We start from the raw sequence: 22775 nt of genomic DNA, 5'->3' as shown, positions 1-22775 counted from the left end.
TATAACAAAAAGCTATTATTTCTATGACCACCAATCCCAATATTGATGATATAGAGTCATCCTAGCCCAACAGTTTAGAACTTTTAGGGTGCACCTCAAACTTCCCTTAATTCACATCATGAATAGCTTATATCTATTGTGAAAAAATACAACTCCGCTAATGTGATGCCATACATGATTTGGAAAGAACACCACAATAAACTGGGGTGTATCATTCCCTCCCCCACTGCTATTCTTGAGATCCGAACACTTCCAAATATTATTTATATTTATACTTTTTTAACTATCATAAAAATTCTGGATGCTAAGATCAGAAGATTACAGTTCAAAGCCCAACCAGGCAGGAAGATTCCCTAGATTCTTATCTCCAATAAAATTATCAGCAAAAGCTAGACACAAGTGGCATTGAGGTTGAAGTGGTAGAGCACGAGCCTTGAGCACAAACAGGATCAGAGACAGTGTCCAGGCCCAGAGTTAAAGCCCTAGGACATACCAATAAAACAAAAACAAAAATAAAACAAACCCCAAACCTAACATTTTTCTCAGTGTATACAGTGGCAAATAATTAAGGAAATTGCTTCCTGTGTTACATACAGGTAGAAGAAAGATGTCACACGATTATTCTTTCATACCATGTTATACCAAAGACTCCAAAAATTGCTCTTATTCTAAATTTATAAATTAATATCATCAATTTGTTGGAAACTCTGTCTACAACATTCATATTATGATTTTATACATGAATTATTGGAATTATCTATTAACTAATTTCTAATTATAACTCTCTTGAAAGAATATTCTACGCAAATAGAATGCAAAATCATTTGTGAATTTGTCAATTAAACCCTCTACTTAAAAAGAATTTTTAGTATCCTATAGAATATGAAATTAAAAACAAAATCAAAATATTTATTTTAAATCTAAATTCTAATTTAGCAAGATCTTCAAAATCCTACATTAGACGAACTTTGCTATTTTTCCAGACTTAAGTTTTGTAATCCTTCATCATTTTTTTGGATACAACAGAATGATGATTACTTACTTTTTCAAATTTTGGATGGGAGTCATGAATCATTTTGCATCTAGGAATGTTCTGTAATGAAGAGAGAATTTAAAACCCAAGTGAGGATTAAGTATGAGTTGCATTTCAACTGAAAATTTGACTTCTCAAAACACAATGACAAAATTAGCCCAAACTTCCAACTATGTATTCTTGTTTCTTTTGTTTTGTTAAGACAAAATTATACTACCTAGTCCAGCAAAGGTATCACTATGAAATTCCACTCTTTAATCTCCTGTCTTAATCTCAGTGCTAGAATTCTAGAATTGTATCATATTGCCCTGCCATAGTTTCTTGGTTTATTTAATCTAGATACAGACTACCAATTCTGAATTTCTCCAGGGATACTTTACACCATAGTGACTGTTCAGACTGTTTATGTACCTTTTTCAAAGATGTTCTAACATTTGACACAGGATATGAATATTTTCAGATGCACCTGTGGGGTCTCTGATTCATTTCTTCATGGATGCGATCCCTTTAATAATGATTAATTGACTTTTACTATCTCTGGTCCCCACATATGTAATATTGTCAAACATTTTTTTTTTACAATTTTTTTACATTTTTTTAAATTTTATTTTATTTTTTGTGAACATACTGTACAGAGGAGTTACAATTACATGGGCAGGATAATGCGTACATTTCTTATCAAGCATTGCAGCCTCCTCCTTTGTTTACGCTTCACATCCCTATCAAACTTTTTGAAGGAAGTTCTCTTGAGGACTTTCTAATATTAAAAATTATCTCTTGATTCTAGTCTTATTCAGGATATGAACTCTGTTGTTTTCTAACTTTTCTACACATTCTGAGTTGTTTCATTTATGTATTGTGTGCACATATAAGTGCATCTGTGTGCATGTGTATGTTTGTATGTATGTATGCAAAAGCCTCAAGCTCTTATTCAGCAATCTTGCTCATAACTGGTATTCCATCACCTGAGCCATTCTACCAATACAGCTTTTGGATGCTTTATTATATGTACTGTTGCAAAGACTGTTCTGCCCAAACTGGATGCAAACAGAACTTCCCAGACTCCTTTACATTCTTAGGTTTTATTTCTCCAGGAGTATCAACTTTTAAACTACAAACATTTTTGTGAGGGTAATGTCTAAGCTGTAGCCCAGATTTTTAACTCAAGAATTCTTTTTTGTTGTTGTTTTGGTGGAGTGTCCGATCATGGGGCCTGAACTCTGGGCCTGGGCACTGTCCCTCAGCACTCAGCTCAAGGCTAGCACTCTACCACTTGAGTCACAAAGCCACTTTTGGCTTTTTTTTTGGTTTTGTGGTGTTGAGGAATCGAACCCAGGGCCTCATGCATGCATGGAAAGCGCTCTACCACTGATCCACCTTCCCTGCCCCTAACTCAAGAATTCTTAAAAAGGTAGATGAACACACACATTACATATAATGAGTGTTCACTGTTAGGAATGTGATCATAAGCTGGGTCATGTTGAGATATGAGGATTGGGATTCAAAGCCAACCCAGGTATGAAAGTCCCAGAGACTCTTTTCTCCAATTAACTAAAATAAAACTGGAAATAGCACTGTGGATCAAGTGGTAGAGCATTAGCCTTGAGCTGAATAGCAGAGAGACAGCTCGCAGGCCCAGAGTTCAAGTGCCAAGACCACCGCCAACAAAAGCATATACATATATAAGTGAAGAAAAAAAAAGAAATGTGATCTTAGCCACCAGTTCATTGCTAGTATAATCCCTGCTGTCACAAGATGGACAATTTTTTTTCCAATGAAATCCATGCTCTTATATCTGACTTGCTTTGGAAACAGGATTATACTTCCATTCTACTTTCTACAAAGTTGCATGATTATCAAGCATGATTTAGAATGAGAGTGGCCACATACTTCATGTTCTATCTAGGAGTCTTGATTTCTGTATATCACTCCCATAAATCTACATACTGGACTTGGATTTAGTGTTTCAATGTTGTCTTATTTGTAGTCTTCTATATTGTATTGAACCCTTATACTTAAACACAGAACTTCTCTTTCTCCTATTATTGCTATTGTTTCCCTTACTGTCAGCACATGTACATTTGGGAAATTATGAACAGCACGTACACTCACAAAAAGAATGTTCTGAGAATCTTTTTCCCATTTAAAATTTGCCATTTCAGAGAACTTACAAAGTTTGAACTCAATGTACTCATGTATAATGTATTTATAAGCAATATAAATTTCATATTTTCTCTTTACTGAGTTTTCTCTGAAACACGTGTTACCCCAGGTCCAAAGGTGTACTAGTGTTATTTCAGTGAAGCCACAAAACATTCATTATACCTCAAGCAGCACCTTCGATTGTTACTGGAAGTAATTTTTACTGGATGTTGAAACTGACCCCAGGAGAGGAATGGAACATAGAGGAATAACAAAGTTCAAGTTACCTTGTGCTTTTCTTTTTAATGTACAAGAAATGTATCCCAAGGCTTGAAGGAAACTCTGTCCTTGGCTTTTTCGAGTGTGTTCTTTACTCATATAAAATTTTCTGTAAACTTCTAGTTGAGAGTATTAAAAAAGGAAATAATGTATCATTTGAAGGCGAGCATAGAACAAAAGGAAATAACGTTGTTTTTAAAAGTGTTCTGCAAAGGAACAAAGACATGGAGGTTTTAAAGTGTCATATGGATGGATATTTCACCCCTGAGATTATTCTCTTGATGCAGGAGTCAGTTATCAATTCCTTTGGTCTGGTCCTGAGTTCTCCAAAACAATAAGAATTCCAAAAAAGCATGATCCAGTGAGTATGATCAACAAAAGGAGCCTCTTCTCTGACCAGTACTCCTTTAAGATATTTCCCAAAGAAATATCTGGGATTTTTGTTTGCTTGTTTGTTTAGTTTGTGCTGGTTCTGGGGCTTTAATCCAGAGGCTGGATCCTGTCCCTGAACAGTTGTCTTTCCTGTCCACCTGCCTCCAAAGCTAGTACTCTACTGCTTGAGCCAAAACTCCACTTATGGTTTTTTGGTGTTCAATTCACGATAAGAGTTTGACAGACTCTCCTGCCTGGTTTGGCTTTGAATTAAGATAATACGAAAGCTAAGTGACATCAACTGTATAGATTTCTCTTTTGAGAAAAGAAATATTAGACGAAGTTTATTGTAAAGCTAATATGTGACAATTTTTAAAGAAAGAGAATATGTCTAGCAAAGAAGCCATAACTTAAATAACTCAGCAAAAGTAGGTGCACTGAATCATTTTGAAATTATTTTTTTTTTGCTTGGGAAGATTATTGATCTTGCCCTTCCTTTTGGGGAAACTTAAGGTAATATTTGCACTTTTTGTTGGTTGTGGGGCTTGAACTCTGATCCTGGGTGCACTCCCTCAGCTCTTCAGCTCAAGTTGAGCACTCTACCAATTAAGCTACAGAACCACTTCCGGGTTTCTGGTGGTTAATTGAAGATAATGGTCTCATGGACATTCCTGACCAGGCTGGCTTTGAACCACAATAGTTTGGTCTCAACCTCCTGAGTAGCTAGGATTACAGGCATGAACCACCAGCACCCAGCTCATATTTGCGCTTATGTGCACTGAATGACACTATGTGGACAAATAATGGAAATTTGAATCAAATGATGGCATTGCAGCTTTTCAGAAAATTTGAGGTAGCAATAAATATTTCCTCCTTTCCATGTTGTTTCATTAATGACTCATGAGCTATGGGACCCTTACATTAGCATCCTCTGCCATCTTTGTAGGTGTATTTAGTATCAGGAAATGTTCATAGAGTAATATAGAAAGACTGAGATATTTAGAAATCAAAAAAGATGAGGTATGAAAGAACAGCACAGAAGGAGATACGATTATTACACAGAAATTAAGAAGTAGCCTAAGAGATTTAGAATGCTAAAGGCAATGAGTAATAAGACTAGTTGTTCAATAACCTAACATGGTTCTCTAAAACAATTTCTGGTATACCTTAATTACTGTCATTTATTCACTAACTCTGGAATTATTCCTTCTCTTCTGTCACAATTGTTAATTTGTCTCAGCCGTTTTGGTGCCATGAATGACAAAAATATTTCCAAATCTCACTTAGACTACCCATCTCATTGTGATTAGCAGTGACGATTCAAAAACCTGGAATGTTTGAATTTCCAGAATTAATCTTCACCTGACATCTAAGCACATTCATTAATTTCTGTAACCTAATGAACAAAACTTTTTTTTTCAACAAATATCCTAATATAAGTAAAGTACATGAATTAGGGACTATAGTCAGGTGTCAGTATGGAGGAGCAATTATATATTCCAAGTATTGGTTCCTTATTTTGTAATTACTAACTAAATTTTTTGTTTTGTTTTGTTTTGTTTTGTTTTATTTATTTATTTATTTATTTTTTTTTTTTGCTAGTCAAGGGGCTTAAACTCAGGGCTAGGGAATAATTCCTGATTTTTTTTTTTGTTCAAGTCTATCACTCTGTCACTTGAGGCACAGCACCACTTCCAGTTTTTTTCTGTTTATGTGGTACTGAGGAATTGAACTCAGGGTTTCATGCATACTAGGCAATCACCGTATCATGAAGCCACATTCCCAGAGCCCTAAATGACTTTCTTAAGTTGACATTACATTTTCATTCCATAACTATGTACCATAATATTGGCCAGGTGCTAGAAAATGATGTAGAAAAGAATACAATAAAATAAATCCAGTAAGGCAAGATGGACAATATATAACCCTCACAGTCTAGCAAGGGCACAGATGGCTTACCTCATGGAGATGTATCAACTCTCTGAGTGAGACACCTCCTGACCCTCAGCCCACCTCCAGAATGAGTAGGCAATCTTGGGTTCCAGCCACCTGGGACCTTGGGCCACCTCCTATAGCACCCATTCAATCAGTTCCTGAGAGAGAGAGAGAGAGACAGAGAGAGAGAGAGAGAGAGAGAGAGAGAGAGAGAGAGAGAGAGAGAGAGAGAGAGGCAGAGGCAGAGACAGAGACAGAGACAGAGACAGAGACAGAGAGAAAACCAGAATTACAGTTAAATCCGGTGTCAGTGTCTTAGAACTCTAATCCTAACTAAACAGGAGGCTGAGATATGAGGATCATGGTTCATAGACAACACAGGCAGGAACGTTTGTGAGAATCTTATCTCCACAGAACCACCAGAAAACTGGAAGGGGCACTGTGGGCTCAAGTGATAGAGCACTAGCCTTGAGCAGCTCTGGAATAGTGCCCAATCCTAGAGTTCAAGACACACGACTAAAAAGAAGTGGACTTCCCACAACAAGAAGTGGACTGAATAGCACCCATTGTCCTAGGGAGCATGGTAGAGAATTCAGGCCGAGCATTCTGTGAACTTGAGATCATAAATAGGTCACCTGGCTTCTCTGTGCCTCGGTTTCCCCAGCTGCAAAACTGAACAAAGTGAATAATCCCCTTCCTCATGGGTATAGGGTAATAATGAAAGAGAGCTATGTTTCGGTTGATAATCCCACACCTGTTGCATGATTAATAACAGGCTCTACCTGAGCCCTTTCTGGTATCTTCCTGTCATATGCTCACAGAATTGCCAAAACATTATCTGAAAGTTGATCCCTCTCTGCCTAGCCATTCTCCAGAGATCTCTCTGTATAAATCCCTTGTTTCCTCACAACTGTCCAGTGAGGAGACTGAGGTCCAATGGTTGAGGCCCTACCAAGAGCTTCATGTGTGGTGAAGAATCCACTGCTGTAGACTGAGTTTGGGATAATCCATCTAAACCAACTACTGAGCATGGTGCCACATGTCTACCATCCCAACTAGAGAAGACCAGGCCTGGTGGAGCATATCTTTCACAGGAGTACTGCGATCCAACCCAGACTGAGCATATATTTAGTTTCTATCTCAGAAATTCTCAAGACAGAAAGGTGGCTCATCAGAGCCGGGGAGAGGAAACAAGTAGGGGGTCATGGTGCTCCCAGAGGGGTGTTTGACCAGGGTTAAATTGGTGTAGGGGCGGCCACTCACCTGTGCTGCTGAGAGAAGCTGTTGGCAGCTCCTACAATTGGGGCAGCAGCGATGGCAGCAGCATTGCGGACACATGGGCCCAGAGCAGAAGACTAGGGGCAGGGACCAGTTCAGAGATTTAGGCCTGCTGGCAGCACGCCATTGCCTGAGGTTTGAAACCTGGCACCACATGAAGGGAGGGAAGGGGTCAGGTGGGAGTGGGAGCATCAATTTCCTACTGTACCCCAAAGTCACCTCCAGTCTCTTCCGCACCACCCAGCCACCTCTACCTTCCTCAACTACTGGTAGTGGTGTAAACTAACAGAGGAAATCCCAGTGCTACCTGGCAGCATGGAAAGTGGGTGTGGCCAGCATTCTTGTATCCCATTGGTCAGAAAGAAGCATGAAAGAATGGGGGTGTGGACAGAATCCTGTGAAGCAAGCAGAATGGGTGAGTGTCAACAGGCCATCCTGGGTCAATTTGAGCTGACATGATGTTCCCAGTACCTGAGAACGAGCCCCAGGTCTTAACTAAATAATAACAGATGCACATGCGGATGGCAGTATACTAATAAATATATATCTTTATTGAGTGCCAGAGATGTCTATACATTATTCAGTTATATAGACTATATTCCTACCAATTACTGAGTACTCATTATGTGTCCATGTAATTAATGTTATTGTTTAAATCCTTAAACTATTAATGAAAGCACTCAGTGTCCTGAAATGTGTTCCTTTAAGTAATAATATTCTTTTAATGCTTCATTAATATTAAATAAAATCAACCAGCTATCTGAAATGATGCTGTTTAATTTTATAGGATCATCATGCACGAGGAACTCATTCAACTGTGACATTGACAAAATTCCAGTGTTATTCCTTTGGATGGGAACCAGTTTCTTAGTATCTCCTGCCATTGGTTGGTGTCAGGACGGGGATTTGAAATGAGGGCCTAGTTGCCACATGGGCCTATGGCTTCCCTGATAGTCTGTCAGCCTTCAGCAATGGAAGATGAAGTACCCTTTGTAACTGTGTCATTCAGACTCAGAAGTGTTACTGCAAACGAAGAAAACATAAAAGGCCACATTTTTTTCTGTGCATTGTTTTCCCTGCAAGAACTGAGGATCTAGGATCACAGGAGCACATGCGTGTCCAGTGGATTCACCCCATCATAGGGTGATCAAAGCTGAGGCGGACTTGCCATGACCTGAGTTCAAGACCCATGCTGAGAAAAAAATTAGCACCCTGGCTTGCAATTCACACAATTTATTCTTACAGGCTTTGGATTTGAAGTCAGGATCTGGGTAAATCTGCAGCAATGTGGATAAAGGGGAAGATCACCTTACATGAAGATAAAAAAGTCAGGCCTCTTCACTAGTCCTGAATTCAAGACCCAGCCTTGGAAAACATACTATTTCTATATATTGTAAAGATAGGATTTATACTTACCTATAAATGTTCAATCCATACATGTTTGGTGTAGTTGTTTCTTGTACCTTTTGTTTTATTCATTTATTTACCAGTGATTTTACTGAATGACAACCTATTCCCATGAGTATAGAGTTGCGTATACATTCTCCTTCCTACCTGAGACCCAGAACTTGCACAGTACAGGAAAACAGGTGCAACGACTGGCTTCTCACATCAAGGTGAATTTTTGTCCGTGCTGTGATTCGAATTTTGGGCCTAGGAGGCCCAACTGCCCAATCAGTCCACGTGATCACACCAGACTGTGAGCCACTAAGGAGCTGGGACATTCCCAGGAACTGAAATCGAGCCACAGGGATGCCAAAATAGTCCTCAATGATCATTGAAACTTGGGATGTATATTCACATTCGTGTGTGGACTGCATCGTGCATTGAGTGTAGTTCTCTTTATTTTGTATGCTATTCATGGATGTATTGTGTATTTTCTTGAATATATGATGACAGGTATAATGGCTGACATGGATAACAACTTATTCCCAAGGCCAGAGGGTCGCCCATGTATTCTCCATTCTAGCTGAGATTCAGGACTTGCACAGGAAAGAAAACAGGTGCAACGATTGACTTCTGACATCAAGATGAATCTTTCGGCGGGGTGGGGAATCTGAACTCGGGACCTAGCAGGACCAAGTGGTGAATGGGTCCACATGAGCACACCAGCCTTTGAGCCACGAAGGAGCTAGGCCGTTCCAAGGAGCTGCTATTGAGCACAACAGTCATCCATTCATAAGGTGGAGGTAGTATGCAAATAAGTACACATTTGTTTAGAGTAGGAGAGATGGTAACCTATGGTGGAATCCAATCTGTGTGATTAAAAATTCTTGGATCTTTCCTGATGCCTCCATTTCATGACTGTGATGATTATTGTCATGCTTCATCAACTGTTCTTTACAAATAATCGATACCCCTGAGTCTTGCCTATCATTTCCTACTTGCATCATGCACGAACTACTCATTCAAGGATGAGATCGATCACATTCCATGACTCATCCCAGGTCCACAAACGAGTATCTCAGGATCTCCCGCCATTCCCTCCTGGTAGGGGGGCTGAATTCAAGCCTCAGCCCTGGAAAAGATACTCGTTATATACTCTTTTTTTTGGTCCACTAGTGGGCCTGAACTCTGGACCTGGGCGCTGTCCCTCAGCTGTTCACCTCAAGGCTAGTGCTCTACGACTTGAGCCACAGTGCCACTGCTGGCTTTTTTTTCTGCTTATGTGGTGCTGAGGAATCGAGCCCAGAGGAATTGAGCCCAGGGCTTCTGCATGCAAGGCAAGCGCTCTACCACTGAGCCACCTTCCCAGCCCTCCTTATATATATTTTAAAGATAGGATTTATACTTCTGTACTGATGTTCAGTCCATATTGTGTTTGGTATGGTTATTTATTTTATTTCTTGTTTCATTCATTTATTTAGAATTTATTTTATTGACTCTGATGACCCCTATACCATTTATTACATAGTTTACATCACATAACATCCAGATGTTAGATGTGTTCTCCATCATGCTTGGCAGTGCCAGGATCTGAACTTAGTGCCTAGCAGGCACAATTCATGATTGGGTGAGTTTGAGCATGACAACCTCTAGCCAATGAAGATGTCAGGTGGTTCCCAGGCTCTGAGATCGACCCTCAAGTTTGGCCTAAACAGCGATACATGGATAGGCAGATGGAGGTATACAAATAAATATGTATCGGTAAAGAGTTCCATAGCCATCTATCTATGATAGAAGGAAACCTACTATTTTCCTACCAACTCTTAGGTATTTATTAAACCGCCATTGAAGGATTGTTATTCTTTTCAGGCTTAATAAACTATTAATTAAGATCAATCAGCATTGTAGGATTATTGCATCCAATTTTAGAAAAGACCGATGGATAAACTACACTTCTAATCGGTATTCCTATGCATAGGTATGAGTCTCTTGTGATCTCCTGCTATTGGTGTCAGGACTGGGATTTGAACCCAGGGCCTATGTTGAAGGTTGGCCTATGGCTTTACTGATAGCCCACCAGCCACCAGCAATGGCAGGTCAGGTCCACTTTGCAGCTTTGTCATTTAGACCCAGGATGGTCACTGTGCAAAGAAAGATATTGTAAAACCCCAGCTCTCTGCAGCTCACACTATTTGTGCTTTCCGAATTGTTTTTCTTCCTGAAAACCCTCTTGGCCCAGCATCTCATGGTTGGCTATGGGTCCAATGAGTGCACCCCAGCCAAGCGAGATCCAAGCTGAAGCAGAGTTTCCACGATCTGAGTTCAAGCCCCATGATTGGCCAAAAAGAAAGAAAGAAAGAAAAAAAGAACATATAAAAAATAACTATTTAACAAAATTTTAAAAAGTAAAGCTCCCTGGTTTGGAATTTTTGCCAGTTTTCTTTTCTAGCCTGCACTTTGACTCAGGGTCTTGATAAATCTGTAGCAATGTGAGCGAAGAGTTGCCATTACATGAATTCAAACCCCATGCCAACCAAAAATGAAAAACTATGTTGCTGACCTTGGCAGAGGGAGGTAGTTGTAGAGATGGGAGTGAAGGGATGGTAGGAGAAAAACACAGGAGGAGTAAACGATGCTCAATAGGAAATGTACTCATTACCTTGCTCCTGGAACTGTAACCACTCTATAGAATATTTTTACAATAAAAAACATACAAAAAAAGAGAAACAATTTAGTTCTCTGAGAAGCACTTTGGAGGTAAGGGAAGGATGTTTGAATAGTTGTACAAAACTCTACAGTGCTTTTTTTAAATGTTCAGTATGGAACTGAATAAACCTAACTGCTTCCACTTAAAAAATTAAATCACTGTCTTGGAACTGGGGTCAGTATTTCTGCCATTGCTAGTTTTTGAGCTCACCGTGCAGGTAACTCTTTGCACCATGGGTGATTGCGAAGCACACTATCCTTGAGGTAAAGAAATTCAGGATAAAGTTCCCAGGGCCTGAATGAATGCCCTGCAATGGAAGAAATATTTCTATAAATGGTAATACATGATATATACTTATATATGCATGTTAATTTCATATTATGAATTTATTATTGATTTTGTATTTTATTTTTATTTGATTCATTTATTGATTATTGTATTTAGTATTATTATACACATAATATTTTATTTTGCACATCTATTATAAAATTATACACAATAATTTAGGGCATTGACTCATTTTAATTAACATTTTATTAAGTGTTGAAACATAATACATAATTAAATGGAAGCATTTGTCACAGTCTCACATGTTTAGAGTCTCTTCCAAGTCTGAGCTTTGAGTTTAAGCACCAACACTGGCAAAATTTGAGCCTGGTGAGACATATTCTTCTGGGAGTCAGAGGAGGGCCGAAGTTATAGGTAAGATGTAGGGTATAGGTCAGGTGCTGGTGGCTCACCCCTGTAATCTACTCCAGAAGATGAGATCTGAGGATCCCAATTGCAAGCAGGAAAGTCAATGTGAGACACTTTTCTCCAATTATATACCCCAAAAGCAAGAAATAGAGCTGTGGTTCAAGTAGTAGAGGGCTAGCCTGTAGCACAAAACCTCAGGGATAGGATAGCATCCAGGCCCTGAATTCAAACCCCAGGACTGGCACACACACACACACACACACACACACACACACACACACACACACCAATATAGAGCATTTGCCAGTCAGCCAGCACAAGTTCCATCACTAGCAAATCAATATTAAAAAAAATAAAGATGGAGAAGGGAAGGAAAGATTTGTTCCAGGAAGTAATATAGCCAGTGCTAAAATTCCATAGTACTTCTAATATGTGGGTAGAAGACAGAGAGCCTCAAGCAGAAGGAATAGCATGGGCAAAGGTGCTGAGGTGTGCTGCAGAGCAGGTGGTGTGAGTGGTATGAAGGTTCTATGGCTTCAGAAAAGGCAGGCAGGAAATTCAAGGTTGGGTCAACATTGACTTGAGTCACCGGGCAGAGGGAGGCGTCCCAGAATGGCGCCTAGGGGGAAGCTTAGATTGGCATTTCGCCAGGGACGCAAAGCCATTTCCTGTGGCTGGAAACCTGTTTTCACAGCTCCTGACCCTCAGGCTTCCTTTGTATGGAGGAGTCAGGGCAAACGCAGGGAAGAACTCTTGCTTTAGGAAAGCTTCTAGGCCAATGCCACCAGTGGCTCAACCTCTGTAAATCCTAGCTACTCAGGAGACTGATATAGAGTTCGAGGGTCAAGCCAGCTCAGGAGAGGAAAGTTAACGCGACTCTTCTTGCTGATTAACTAACAAAATCCAGAAATGGAGCTGTGGTTCAAGTGGCAAAGTGGTAACCTTGAAGGAAAAAGTTTATCGACCAGAGCCCAGACCCTGATTTCAAGCCCCAATACCAGCACAGGAAAATTAAAGAAAAATTTCAGGAGCTCTTAGTCCACTGTGGTGTAAGGCCAGATCATCCAGACACAGGTGGCTCATGCCTGTCCTTCTAGCTCCTCAGGAGGCTGAGATGTGAGGATCACGTTTCAAAGCCCGCCCAGGCAGGAAAGTCTGGGACACTCTGATCTCCAAGGAACCTACAGAAAACTGGAAGTTGTTCTGTGGCTCAAGTGGTAAGGTGAAGAGCTGGGGGACAGCGCCCAGGCCCAGAGTTCAAGCGACATGACCATCACCTGGCCTGCTTGGGCCTTACTCTATAGCTCTAGGCAGAGTTCTTTCCAGTGGGCCCCTGAGGGTCACCTAATGTCTAGGTGTCCTACAAGTCTTGGTAGCAGCCTGTTTGGGGGCCATTGCCTACAGAGCAGGCCTCAGTACCAGAGAAGTATCGAGCCTTGGGGCATGAAGATCATCAGAATGGCATCTGTCATGGGTGCAATTGGATCTGAGCAGTAAATCACTCTCAGACCATGGTTCTGGGCCAGGAGGGGCAAGAGCTGTAAGATGTCACACCAGATAATGCCCAGTCACAGTAGTATCACAAGAGTGCAAATTTGTCAGTCAGACGTTGGGCAGGTGTTGAGTTGGGCTCATGAATGTTTTGTAGGCTCAGGAATCCACAACCAACTGGCTGCTGCTTGTAGCAGTTACTATCTGAGGAGTCCCAGGGCTCAGTGCCCTGCTTTCCTCAACAGTGCTTGGGGAGAGGGGTCAGATGAAGGTCTGCAATCATGGGACGACTACCAAGGAGCAACCCTAGTGTCCTTCCCTTGATACTGCAGCTCCATGTTGAGATCGACGGGCAGGTTCCATGGAACTTACTGCCATAGCCCAAACCCCTCAGCCCAAGAAGGACTTAGGGAGAAACCACTTGATCTGGCTTGAGAGTTTACTGTGACTATGACTCACGACTGCCCCCCAGTTGTAGCTCAGCTCATCCAGGTCAAAACTAATGCCACAGAAGGTACTGGCTATACCAGTCTCTCATCCCCCGGTTCCCTGGGCCTGGAATCTAAAGTACATGCCTTTGTATTCTGGGCATTCAGAATTGTCTAGAAGGACCTGAGAGGCCCAGCTGGGGCCACAAGATAGATTTGCCTATGATAAGGTACATTGACATTTCCTACACATCGAACAATACATCCAAGCCACCTTGGCCTCACCTCTCATGTAGCCCCAGATTATCCTTGTTTGGGGAGCCTTCAGTCAGCTATCAAGGTCAAGTTGGCCAGAGCCACTGGCAACCACCCTTCCTCTACACCACTACCAGCCTGCTGGGAGTGGTACATGCAGCCAGGGGTCCAGCTGAGAAAAGGACAGTACACAGAATGACTGACCCTGCATCCCCAGAGGCAGGAGAGAACATATGCCAACCGGCCCTGAGGACCCAGAATCCCCTGGATGAGGACAAAGATATGGACAACCGGACTTGGTTCCCAAGGAAAAGCTGGAATATGCAGGTCTCTGGCAATTTAGGACTCATTGTAGACCATGATAGGGGACTAAAGACAAGGTTGCTATTGAGGAAGGGCACAATCCAAGGTCAGGAAGAGGCAGTCAAGCATCCAGGAAGTGGGCTGAGAAAGATGAGGGAAAAATACACACACACACACACACACACACACACACACACACACACACACACACACACACACACATGGGTAGCCCAAGACCTCAGCAGTCCCTGAGCAACTGAACATCCCAACCGCTGAGAAGATGGCACTACCATCCTCAGACCAAATGTTGACAAAACTCAGAGCCTCTCACACATCTGGAATGGCTCATAAAACAGCATGGCATTTCCTACTGTACACACCACTATGAAGAAAACTCAGCCACATTATTTTGGTTGTCTATCATGGGGTTGAGATTTGGGCCTGCGTTCCATCCCTCAGCTCTTCAGCTGAAGGTGTGTGCTCTACCACTGGAGCCACAGTACCACTTCCAGTTCTCTGGTGCTTCACTTGAGTTAAAGTCTCACAGATTTTCCTACCCAAGCTGGCTTTGAACCGTGATCCTCAGATCTCATCCTCCTGAGTAGCTAGGATGACAGTTGTGAGATATTGGCAGTGCTCGGTTTCAGCCACCTTCTTACAACGAGGGGAAATCCAAATTGTCAGGCCATAAAGCACATGCAACCCTTCACTTTCAGACTTTGACACCAGTATCCAAAGCCATTCTTCCAATTGACACTACCCTCCAACGCTGCCCACATCCTTTCTAAGATAGGCCACAACCTCTAGAGTTCTTGGTAAGACATGCCCAGCTTGGTGTAACTTCACACTTGGGCAATCATGGGGAGTTCTTAGAAATGGCTGTACACTGAGGCCAGAACCTAGTGTGCCAACCATAGCAACCCCACTCCTTCACCATCTCTGGCAAGCAAGGGGTGTCTTTCTTTCTTGTTTTTTTTGGATGAGGGGCTTGAACTCAGGGCTTGGGTACTGTTCCTGATGATGAATTTTGCTCAAGGCCAGTGCTCTACCACTTGAGCCATGGCACCACTTCCAGTTGGATATTGGAGATGGGACTCTCATCTGACTTTCCTCCTTGTGCTGGGAAACAAGACCCTCTGGATCTCAGCCTCCCGAGTAGCCAGGTTGACACGCGTGAGCCATCAGCCCATGGCTTATGGGATCTCATTCTTTACAATTTCCAACTAGTCCTCCACTAGACACTGCCACCTAGACCCTCCTCTACCTCCCTCAGGGACAGCAAAGGGAGGCTCAGAATCTGGGGAGGTCCATGGGCATTAAAGAGCCCCCTTCACATAACTACCCCTTTCTAAGCTTCCATCCGTTTACTCTGGATGGCCTGGTTGTATGGAGCATATCAGACCCACTAGGACTTCTTAGGCCCCCCACCACACCCAACCGATACCTGAGAATTTCTGGGGCCATCTGCTCCATGTCCCAATGGAAGCCTTTGGGAGGGTTGCTGATAAATGGGATCAGGGGTGCCCAGGGCAGAAAGAGTGTCCGGATTACCTCTGTCATAGAAGGAGACACAAAGCATGGACGGATCTACTAAGTGCTACAGGGCACACCATCCAGCTGTCATCCTTGTCTCTTGGAGTGCAGTTTTACATTGACAGTGCTGGGGCTTGAACTCGGGCTACAGGCACTGTCCCTGAGCTTCTTTTGCTTTCCACCTGAGCCACAGTACCACTTCTGGCTTTTTCTGTGTATGTGGGACCTAGGAATCGAACCCAGGGTTTCCTGTGTGTTAGGTGAACCCACTACTGCTAAGATAAAATCCCAACATTGGATAGCTGTTCTTCTGTGACCCCTTGGGTCTTTTTCAGGACAGTCGTGCACATCTTTACCGAGTATCTAACCAGCAGCCTTGGCTGGTAAAGAACACGCTCTGCTAGGTTGTCCTTTATCTATGGCATGTTTTCTCTCTGTGCTTCCTGTGACATCCTCCTTGTTAAGCAAGACCCCCTTTCAAGTGCTGCCTCTAAGAAGCCCACTCCAATCATCCTGGTAGAGCGGGATCTTCTCTGCTTTGCAGGCTGCTGGCCTTGTCATGCTCTGCCTCCAGCTGGTGTGGTTGAGAGCACACAAAAGCGAAGGCCTGGCTTTCAACACCCAATTTCTGAAGGCTCTGATACACTACCCAGGGACCAGTGCGGTATCACACTCTGTGAGAGGGCACTTGAGGCCCAGACAGTCTGGGGGCAACAAATGGGGCCATTTCTTGTGTGAGTTTGAACTGAGGATCTGGGAGCTGTCTCTCTGAGTTTTCATGCTCAAGGATGCTACTCTACCACTTGAACCACAACTCCACGTTTGGATTTTTGGTGGTTCCATGCAGAGAAGAGTCTTATTGGCTTTCCAGCTTATGACTGGCTTCGATCTTTGATCCTCAGATCATGCTTACCGAGGAGCCACGATGTCAAGTGTGAGCCTGAGCCAGACAGGGTCCAGAACCTTTCCTTTGAGCTTCTGTTTATCTCGTGTCAACAAGCAAACCCTACTTAAAATATTTATAGGGGCTCAAGTTCCTCTCCTAGTTCAGTTAACCCAAGGAGATAAAGTATCTTTGGAAAAGGCTAGTCATAGTTGGCCTAGATGAGTGTGTGTGTGTGTGTGCGTGTGTGTGTGTGTGTGTGTGAGTTTCAGGGATACCTACCCCCATCTCTCTGGTGCTTCTTTCACCCAGTGGTGAGTACATCCAGGATCCCCACCCCAGGAAAGGTGGGTAGGGGAGGGTACTTAAGTTCACATCAAGTGGGATGATCTGAATTCTATCTTGCAACTGAAGCCAGGAGAAATAATAGAGAGAAGGAGATGTTTAGAGGAACATCAAGGGAAGCCACTTCCCTTTGGCTACAAGTACGGGAGAGAAGAATGAATCCATCCTTTTTGATAGTAAGGTAACACGTGCCCATTATTCATTTATTTTATTTTTTTGTGGGTCTCAGGTCTTGGATTCAGGGACTGGGTGTCATCCCTGAGCTTCTTTTACTTAAGGCTGAGGCTCTATCACTTGAGCCACAGCAGTACAACTGGCTTTGTTCAGGGGGCGGGGGGAAGGAGGTAGTTTATGGGAGGTAAGAATCTCACAGACTCTCCTGCCTAAGCTGGCTCTGAGTCAGGACCATCAGAACTCAGCCTACTGAATAGTCAGGATGACAGGCAAGAGCCACTGGCACCTGACCACCAACATCCATTTATAGTCCCTTAAGGCCAGTGCTGGGCTACCTGCACTGCATCCTCCTTTTTGTGCGTGGGAAGCAGACATGGGTGGGTTTGATACTTCAATAGCCTACCTACCTTTGAGCATTGTTCCGGTTCAGTCTGATGCCGGCTTCCTCCTTGTACACAGCAATGACTTCATGCTGTAACAGAACAATTGTCCCCCAGGAGGTGTCGGATCTGTGGTCTTTCCTCTACACACTGCCCCCACTCCCCGAAACGACACACAGCAGCAATGTGAGGTACACATAGAGTGAATTCAGTTTCTTATAATTAGGGTCTAGCCAGATAGGTGGCAGTGAGGATCAGAGGCTCGGGATAGTGTTGTGCAGTTGGACAATGTGATGCCTCCTCATCCACTTTCCTTTAACTGTCTTAGCAAAGGGTAGTGGGGAAGTACTCTCCAGACAGAGTGACAAAGAGTAACCATCACGGTGTACCCCTGGCACAGAGGGGCTTACCTAAGGGAGCTAGTTCAACCGGCCGAGCAAGAAAGCTTCTGACCCACAGCCTACCTCCAGAATAAGAGGGTCACATTGGGTCCCAGGGACATGGGGACGCTAAGGCACCTCATCCAGCACCCTTTCAACAAGTTACTGAGAAAGACAGAGAAAGAGAGAGACAGAGAGAGAGAGAGAGAGAGAGAGAGAGAGAGAGAGAGAGAATTACACTTAAGCTGGCTGCCGGTGGCACGGGCCTACAATCGTAACTACACAGGAGGCTGAAATATGAGGATCATGGTTCATAGCCAGCACAGGCAGCAACGCCTGTGAGATGCTTATCTCCAAAGAACCACCAGAAAACCAGAAGTGGTGTTGTGGCTCAAGTGGTAGAGCCCTAAACTTGATCTGAGCAGCTTGGGGACAGTGCCCAAGCCCAGAGTTCAAGCCTCATGACTGACAATAAGTGGACTTCCCACCACAAGTAATGGACTGAATAGCACCCATTGTCCTAGGGAATATGGCAGACAAGTCAGGCCGAGCTTCTGTCATCTCGGGGTCATGAGTAGGTCACCCAGCTTTTCCTTGCCACATTTTCCGATGCTGCAAAGCTGAACAGTGAAGGATCCCCTTCCTCATGGGGATAGATTAAGGATGAAAGAGAGCCATGTTTTGTTTCATAATCCCATACCTGTGTCATGATAAATAACAGGCTCCTTTTTAGTCCTTTCCAGGTATCTTCTTGTTATATGCTCACAGAATTGCCAAGAAACTTAACTGATGACCGTTTCCTCTATGCCTGGCCCTGCCCCAGATTTCCCCTTGTATTGATCCCTTGTTTCCTCACAACTGTCCTGTGAGGAGACTGAGGACCAATGGCTCCAGGCCGAACCCCGAGTTTCAACTCTGGTCAAAAATCGGCTGCTGTGGACTGAGTTTGGGACAACCATCTAAACCAATGAATGAGCATGGTGCTACATATCTACCATCCCAACTACAGAGGACCAGGCATGGTGGCGCATGCCTGTCACAGGAGGACCATGATCCACCCAAGCCTGAGCATATATGGAGTCTCTATCTCAGAAATGCCCAAGACAGAAAGGCTTGGCCCCCATGGAAGAAGACCTGATTGGAAAGATCTTGAGTTCAAACCCTAATATACCAAAAAGAATCTGAAATCCGGTGCCAGAGACTCATGCCTATAATCCTACCTACTCAGGAAGCTGAGATCTAAAGATAATAGGTCAAGATTTAAAGAAGGTTTGGCCTTGCCCATCAGACGTCATGATGAGATGACCCAGAGTCTGACCCATGCCAATAAGGTCCATACTAATATGGCTCACAGCCTTACTAAGTACTGACCACACACTCTGTCCCCCTGGGGAACCAACCCCTACGCACCCTACCCCCAGATCCTCCCGTGCTCCCTCTGCCACCAACCAGGCCCAAGGGAGTAGACAGTTCCAGGTCACAAAGAACCTTTGCTCTTATAATTTAAAGGTGCTGAATCCCCTTCAAATGTCTCACCCTTCCAGGGCCCCAGACCTCAGCCACAAAGGCCCCCCGACCTCAGCCACAAAGCACATGCACCCCCCAGAGACAGCGGTTAGAAGTTACCATAGGGTCCAGCACTCCTTGTTACAACCAAATTCTACACACACACACACGCACACACACACACACACACACACACACACACACACACACACACACACACACACACATTGCCATCACAGGTGGCTCCTGTCTGTCATCCTAGTTACTCAGGATGCTGAAGTCTGAGGATCACTTTTCAAAGCCATCCACACAGCAAAGTTTGTGAGGCTCCTATCTACACTGAACCACCAAATAGCTACAGGTGGAGCTGTGGCTCAAGTGTCAGAGCTCTAGCTTTGAGCAAGATATCTCAGGGACAGCACCTAGGCCTTGAGTTCAAGGCCCAGTGCTTCTACCTCCAAACACACCCAGACACAGACAGTCAGACAGAGAGACAGTCAGACAGACAGACAGGCAGACACACACACACACACACACACACACACACACACACACACACACACACAGCATAGCCCCAGGATTCAGCAGTCCCTGAGAACAGAAATATGAACTCCCTCAATTAGGATCAGATCCCACCCCATAGAAGGTGACAGTACCGCCATGAATCCCACTATAGACAAATCATTGAGCCTCACACATATCTGGAATATCTCATAGACCAGAATGGCATTTCCTATCATACACACTGCTATGTGGAAATCTTAGTCACCTCTTTTGTTTGTTGTTGGTCAAGGGGTTTGAATTCTGGGCCAAGGTGCTGTCCCTCAGCAATTCAGCTGATGGTGAGCACTCTCCCACTTGACTCAAAGCAACACTTCCTGTTCTCTAGTGGTCTATCATCAAGTCTCACAGATTATTCTGCCCAAGCTGACTTGTAACCACGGTCCTCACATCTCAACCTTCTGAGTAGCTAGGATGAGAGTTGTGAGCCACCGTTGGCTTCCAGCTTTAGCCACCTTCATATAGACAGAGGAAACCCATCTCCTCAGGCCACAAACTTTTTGCAACCCTTCACTTCATATTTTGATACCCAGCATCCAAATCTATCCTTCAATGGAAAAGTAAAGACACAACAATCTCACACCTGTACCCCTTCACCCACTCCCTGCCTGTCACAGACATGTCCTCTTGGAGCTGTGGCTTCAAACTGGGGCAAACTTGGGGACAAACGTCTGTACAGTAAGGCCAGAACTTGGTCTCCCAAACACAGCACCCTCACCACATCCCCACACTTCCATTATTTGCAGGCAAAGATGTCTTACTTTCTTTCATTTTATGTTGTGGGGCTTGAACTCTGGGCATGGGTGCTGTCCCTGAGCTCTTTAGCTTAACGCAAACACTCAATTGCTTGAGCCACAGCACCGCTTCTGGTTTTCTGGCAATTCCTTTTAGGTAAGAGTCTCAGGGTCTTTCCTGACAAGTCTGGCTTTGACCCGTGATCCTCAGGTTCTCACCTCCTGAGTACCTAGGATAAAAGCCATGAGCTACTGGCAGCCGGCCATACATACTTTTCCATTCCTGTCATCCTGTCCCCTCAGGAGACTGAAATCTGAGGACTGCAGTTGGATGCCACTTAGCAGCAAAGCCCGTGAGAACTCTTTATCTCCAATTAAACACCCAAAAAACCTGGAAGTGGAGCTGTGATTCAAATGGTAGAGTGCTATCTTGGAGTATAAAAGACAAGATCTAAGTTCTAGTTTCAAGCTTTTTCTATCATAGACCCACCCAAGAAAGGGAAGTAAGTGGACACATGGGAGCTCAAAGCTAACACATAATGCTCAAGTCTCCCAGAACAGACCCCATCCAGCTCTGATTCTCTAGATTCTATGTCCTACATCATGGCAGTCTTAGATGGGACTGACCATGCACCAGGTTGGGACATTCAAGTACAATCTCATACTGAAGATCCCATGAACTTATCAAAGAATCAGGATCTCTCGCTGTCCTGCCTGAACACTGGGCAGTAAAGTAAGGTCTAGTTATCCAACCACATGATATGGGAACCAAAGGGATTCCTGGTCAAGGGACGGAGACTGGGGGGATCTAGGTCCGTCTTGGGGAGGTGAAAAGGGCTGCTCTATCCCAGAAATGTTCCTATGTTGTGAGTATTATCAACGAAACAACCCTGCTCAGAGCCCAGTGCCTCTGGTTTTCCCATCACCCTCTACCCAGCTCTGCCTCACCTTCAGCCTGCCCTCTCTGAATCCCAGATCTGCCATCTAGAATAAAGACTGAGCCAGCCAAGAGACCCACTTCCTGTCCTCATTCCCAGGTTGTCCTGTGACAGTGGCATGCTTACCTCAGTCTTTGGTGAAGTAATGAACACCGAGGGTGGTATCATCACATTGAGCCCTGGAAAGTTCTAGTCCCTAAGGATATACTGCACAGGCATCCTGCAGTGAACGGCAGCCAGGTTGTCAATGATGAACCCAAGGTGCCAGACTTTTAATAGCGGTGTGGCTGGATCAAAGGCTGGTAGTCTATGTTGTCAGGCGAGGTCATGGCTCCAATGTCCTGACACAGGTGACCTAGGATCATTCTCCCTCTTCAAATTCCTATTTATCCTTTGACCCCCCCCCCCTTGAAACTCTCTCACTCCAATACCTCCCTAGCCCTTGGAAACTTTCTTATCTGACCAGAAAATAAACTCGATGAGAATGGGGATATTTGAAACCTGGTGACCTACCCTGAGTCCTAGGTTCTACCCGAGGCTGGTTCCCTCTATAGTCGGTGACCACACAGCCACTGGCTGTCATGAAGTTGCTGAGGGGTCAGTGGCTTTGTCCTACATACTGGCTTTAGGCTCTGAAACTGTCCTCACATAGATTATGAATAGTTGGCTCCCTTGATTCAGGGACTCCAATCCAAGGCTTGCATGTTCTCCCTTCTTCCTTCCTTTCCTCGTTTTCTCCCTCTGTCCTTCCCTCTTCTCTCTCTTTACTTTCTTTGTGTCAATCCTGGGCCTTGTACTTGGAGCCTGGGTGCTGTCCTTAAGCCTTTTTATTCAAGGCTAGCAGTCTATGGCTTGAGCCACACATCTACTTCTGGCGTTTTGTTTTTGGTAGTTAATTGAAGACAAGATTCTTATAGGCTTTCCTGCCAGGGCCAAAAGCCTCAATCCTCTGATCTCAGCCTCCTAAATAGCTAGGATGACAGGCTTGAAGCCCTGGCATCCAGATCAATCCAAGGTTTCTTCATGGGCTGTGGAA

Source organism: Dipodomys spectabilis, unplaced genomic scaffold (genome assembly GCF_019054845.1).
Source record: "Dipodomys spectabilis isolate Male_0828 unplaced genomic scaffold, ASM1905484v1 ptg000267l, whole genome shotgun sequence".
NCBI classification, from domain to species: Eukaryota; Metazoa; Chordata; class Mammalia; order Rodentia; family Heteromyidae; genus Dipodomys; species Dipodomys spectabilis.
Note: the sequence above shows the minus strand (reverse complement) of the source record.